We start from the raw sequence: 5,579 nt of genomic DNA on the forward strand, positions 1-5,579 counted from the left end.
TAATTTAGTTATAAGTTATCAAGGCCACACTATTAGCTACAGCTCATTACTACAGCATGAAAGCATGATGTTTGGCCATCAGTTTCCTATTTCTGATACCATTTGCTTGAATGACCATGGTAAGTCACTTCATACTTGTTCACAAACTTCCTGTCCTTAAAGATATGGGCCTTCTTCCGTATCCACCTGACTTATTAAGGATACAATCTTAGAAAAGCAGGCACCTCTGCTCATGTTTGTAAGAAGTCCTCAGTTTTGCTCACCTTTGCTAGTCTTTAACACAATTTTTAATAGTGCCTCAAGCAGTTAAGACCAAATACTACCACTGGTTTCATCCTCAATAAATCTAAGCGCTCAGCTAAACCACAAGAAAAAGGAACTACCCCAAGTTTAAGGTTTACTTAGACTGGCCAAACAAAGGAAGGAGCTTTGGGTGGCTTAACAGAGATTCCCAAAATCTAAAATGATAACTGAGAAAATCTAGGATAAATCATATGGTTTCCATTTATATCTCCCAGGACAAAAAAAAATATTCATAGACGAAAAGTGATTGTATTTCTTTCTCCTCAACTCCTGGCTAGATCAAAGAATTACACAAGGTAGCAAGGCAGGGAGAGCTGCCTGGCTGCCCTCAGTAATGTCTGTAGAGTTCTCACATTCTACAGATCCCAGACCCCACCACATTTATGAAGACCGGGGGTGCCTACTTCACTACCAGTGCCCTTGGATAAATGCTCCCTGTTTCCTACTTTTGAATCTGTATCTTTCCCACTCTTCACCCCAGAGCCTGTGAGGGAGCATGTCTCCTTGTTCATAGCTCTAGTCCTTTGAAGTACCATTGATAGTCAAGCCTTGGGGAGCCTTCTGAACCCTAATGGCACCCTCAAACACAAGTCAATCCACACTACAAATAAACTTGCTCTGGTGAACCTGCTAGTGGCTTCAGTGTGCTAACGTCAGCCTACCTCTGAAAAAAGGGCTCAGCAGCACAGGCATTGCAAACGAAAATAAAATCCTCAGCATGGAGCCCCAGAGAAGAAAAACAGTGAGATATTTCAATCTAGCCATTTCTTTTTGAATACTTGGGTGTTCTTTATGGAGGGATTTTCCCCCTCCACCGCTCCCCACCAGAAGTGTCCAAAGTGTTACTCACTTTATTTACAGAGCTTTGATGTGACCTTCCAAATCTTTAGTTCAGCCTTTAAGAATGTGAGGGTCAATTGATTTTCTTTCTGGGGAAATTAGGCTGAATTTCATACCACCATGTACACCAAACAAGGAAATACATGAAGGAATCCTCTTTTAATTCAACAGCAGTATTTAAAATCCAAGTTTAAAATCACTCCACCAACACACATACTTTCACTGATCATTTTTATATGCAGAACATGTTTGGCCAGCGCAAATGAGCAGCATTAAAAGATCTGTTTGTGCTCAGAGGTCCAAAGAAAATGACATCCCTCCTGGACAGAGGTTAGGATCTTCACTTTGCAGTGGGAAAGGGCTGCTTGTGCAAAAATATCAAGTCAAGAAATAACTGGAGTCCTTGAAAAAAGTCAAGCTTGACTTTCAAGCTGTGCCCTCAGAGGTAATGTCTCCTGCTGAGAGGCCACCACTGGAACTACACTGATCTGAGCAGGTTTTCCACCCACAGGTAGGGCTGCTTCTACATGATGGATTCCCACCCTTCTGGTAACAGTAATTGCTCTGAACTGAATCAAGTACATTTTCAGAGCCCCTGGCATTTCCATTTATTTATTTTGATTTACTGACTTCATTGGCTGGTGTCTGAGCCATTTTTTTCCCGTGGCTACAGCAGCCTCTCAAGTATGAAGTCTTTCAGTGAGAGAACAATTTTAATGGCATATTGAGCACTCATTTGTAAAAGCAATCTTAGTCTCATTAAAACTTTCAGCAGTTATATCATCCAGAAAGATCATAGCAATCATAACAACAAATTGTCTAATAGCAACAAGAAGAGGATCCTCCTCATACCTGAGCCAGATGGATTCTGGCTAAAATCAGTCAGGGACAAAGACAAAAGACTCTGCATCTACTAAGATTTGAAAGAACAAATGTCTCTGACCCTGGAGTCAGATGAACCATTAAAACACAGCTACAAATGAAGGAGCTGACTCTGCAGAACATTCCTGACTTCAAATCTTCCTTCCTGTTGGGAAGCACTGGACATGGTCAAACACAACAGGCTTTGTAAAACATATCAACATAGCATGGGGGAGCACCACCTACAACCATTTCATGTTCCCTAATACCACATCCCTGAGCCCATGCCTGCAGAGGCATCCCACACACAGCTCTGTGCCAGACACCTCTTCCTCCCAAAACCTGAATGGAAAGGGAACTGACCAAACTCTTGCCCTCAAATGCTGAGGTTTTACTTGAAGCACATTCACCAGCAGAATGTCTATACTTCTCTAGCTGACCACAGGTAAAGACACACACAGAGCAACATTGTAAGCACATTTATAACATGTACAAGCCTGAGGCCAACTGTTTTTGAACTAGAAAACTAAAAGGTATTCCTTTCTCTGCTAGTTCATCTTGGGTAAGCATTGCCTCGAAACTGAAGTGGCTTGGACACAACCAGCAACAAAACCATTTATGCAAAGAGTTCATTCCTGTTCCTGCTCCTTTCCAATCAAAGAGTGTGGAAATTGGTCATCAGATCAGTTGTCGCCCCGCTCTTTGGGTCGTAGACAGACACCAAGAAAGTTATTTAGGGTTTCCCTACAAGCAAGAGTTCCATGTGCCTTACAAGCAGCTTGCTGCATTAAACTGAACTCACCTCTGATATTTAGGTTACCCATGAGTAATAAAGAAGCAATCAGGTACACCAAATGGGGGCTGCGTGGGGACCAAGCAGTCCTTACTTATAATAACAGAGCATTTTCTTACAAAACTCACTCAACAGAGAAATAATATCCACTTCAAGATGTGAAAGAGACATCAAGCTGGTCCCTGCCCCAGCAAACTTGTGCTCAAGCAGCATTAAAATAATCAAGTAATACAGTTTTAACTATAACATGGTTTCAGTGCATCTGGCATTCCACTGGTTAGGGCTGAAGCTGCCACACAAGCCAACAATTCAACACTTCAGATGTTGTCATCTACAGTTAACTAAGTGTGAGAGTGAGCTCACAGAGGCCCCACGGTCACCCTGCATTTGTTCTATGCACAGCAAAATGCATTCAGATGCTTGGCTTAAAGCTGTCTAACTCTTACCTTTTCCTCTACCTATTTGTGAGAGAAAATTTAAATATGGTTAGCTTTCTGAGTTTAGAATTCCTAACTTCATGTTTATGAAGTACAATATTTTGTTTAATATTTGCTAATCACATAGTTTCTAAAATGTTTATTTATAATAAATTCTTCTACAGAACTTCACTGTGAATCACTAGCAGGTATAGAAAATTAAACTGACAACACTTGGATACTTATACACAAGGTACAGTGTCACATTAAAACTCAGTTTAGCACCTAATCCATGCTAATCTTCCAGAGCGTACATATGTGTATATATCAAAAAATAATTATAATTATATATATTACATATACATATAAGACCTATACACAGAATTTACTATGCACATTTCCAGCATTATAAATAGTTATCCATCTCATATCTATTCCCAAGAAAATTTCAAACCTTGAAACCTGCAAAACTTTGTGTGTACTTACTAAGCCAAGCAATGTGTTGTACATTCACCAAGTTTCCCTGTGAAGCAGAGTAGAGAATAATTTGCTAAGCTCTTTACTGTAGCATCAGCCATCTGGAAACACAAGGCTTATATTGAGAAGGAAGCAGTTCACATGCTTTAAATACATCTATATTTTCTCTTTCCATACCTAAAAGGAAGAACTATTTCTTGTACCAAACTATGATATATTTTGGAGTCAGGACAGCATTTAGTACGAAAAAAAAAATCCCAAACTCATGTACTTTTGTCTTCGGATGCTATTATCATACAAGCCTGCAATTAAAAGAGATCCTAACCTTAAATACAGCCTTTTCCAGCTTCCAGGGAAACCCCAAGAACTTGATCCTCCCATTTACAGATACATTTTTGAATTCTTAGCATCCATATTAGAGTTGATTCAGTTATTCTATTCAATATCTAAGGATATTTTCTCAATTCCTTTGAAGCTAGTAGATGCAATTTTTTTTTTTCAGAATACTGACCTATAGTTTCTGCCAGCTTATGAACAGGACATTATAATAGTCAAAAAGGCTCAAGACCATATTTCCTTATACAACTTAAAATGTGTAGGAAATTATGAGCAATTATACAGCAAATGTAGAGTTAATTCTTCTGGCAAACATTTAATTTATGACAAGGTCTGGGCAAATAAGTAACATGACTGTTTATGAAAAATCTCTGTTAAAAACTGGAAAGACATTAAACAAGCAAATCTTGTTTTTTCTGTTGAGAAACACCCAGTAAGCTGGACAATCTACACAAGATGAGTTAATTAAGGAAATTGGTATGTTCTTCAGAAGCATCACTTCTTAGAGAGGGGCAAAAGGCACAGAGCTTTACTCAAGGCACATTACAGCAGGAAGGAAGCTTTTATGGCGTATCACCTTTTAGGGACGTCACCCTGGATGTCCATCACAGTTCTCAATATAGGAATTTTGCTATGGACACCCATGGAACCAGGATATTCTTACTAAAACCTGAAGTCCCTTCAAATTATGTTTCACTTAAGAGGACAAACAACAATATTACCACTTATGTTTGCTTGCAAACAGCAAGAAAAACAAGCAAACAAGTCAAGGAACAGCAGATACAGCTCCAGTTAGACATAAGCAGGCGTCTAAATTCTGTATGTGTAAGTATTTCCTCTTAATGCGCCTTTCAGGACACACCGGTAAGCTTCACAGTTTCAAATAAGGCACACTAATGTCATTTTCAATTTATTTTTATTTTCACATTGACACTAATCCAGTGAAGGCTTTTGAGGCCCTGATCCCACAAAGATTTAAGCACATGCTTAACTTCAAGCACTCAAACTTTGTCACTGACTTCTGGTGAATTACACCCAATGATGTAAGTCTGTTAGTTGGCTGTTTCACAGAAAAGCAAAAAAGACAAATTCATTAGTATTTGTCCACAGCAGTGACAGTCAACACAAAGAACAACATCAGGAAATTATTAAATGCATATTTATTGCAAGGTTAACATAACCGCAGGCATTGAGCCATCAGTATAGTAAGAAATATTGTGGAGCTGTTTAACACCTTGTGCATGGTTCATGCTGTGCACTGAAGCTGATAATATGTGGTAGAAATAAACATGTGTTTATCTAATTGAAACCCATATAAAAATATCCTCACACAAATACACACACAGTCCCAGAGCATGTAATTTAAATAAAGTTACCTTAAATATGGTATTTCTCAACTTCTGAGAGCTTGACTTTGAACCTTGGAATACTGCCTTGATTAAAAAGCTTTGGGGTTTGCTTGTTTTTCTGTCCCTTCTGTGCTGTGTATTAGGTTTTACATTTACCTCTGTAAAGCTACTATTTGCAGTAAACCATGTGCAGTTACCTAAGTC

Source organism: Anomalospiza imberbis, chromosome 4 (genome assembly GCF_031753505.1).
Source record: "Anomalospiza imberbis isolate Cuckoo-Finch-1a 21T00152 chromosome 4, ASM3175350v1, whole genome shotgun sequence".
Lineage (NCBI taxonomy): Eukaryota > Metazoa > Chordata > Aves > Passeriformes > Viduidae > Anomalospiza > Anomalospiza imberbis.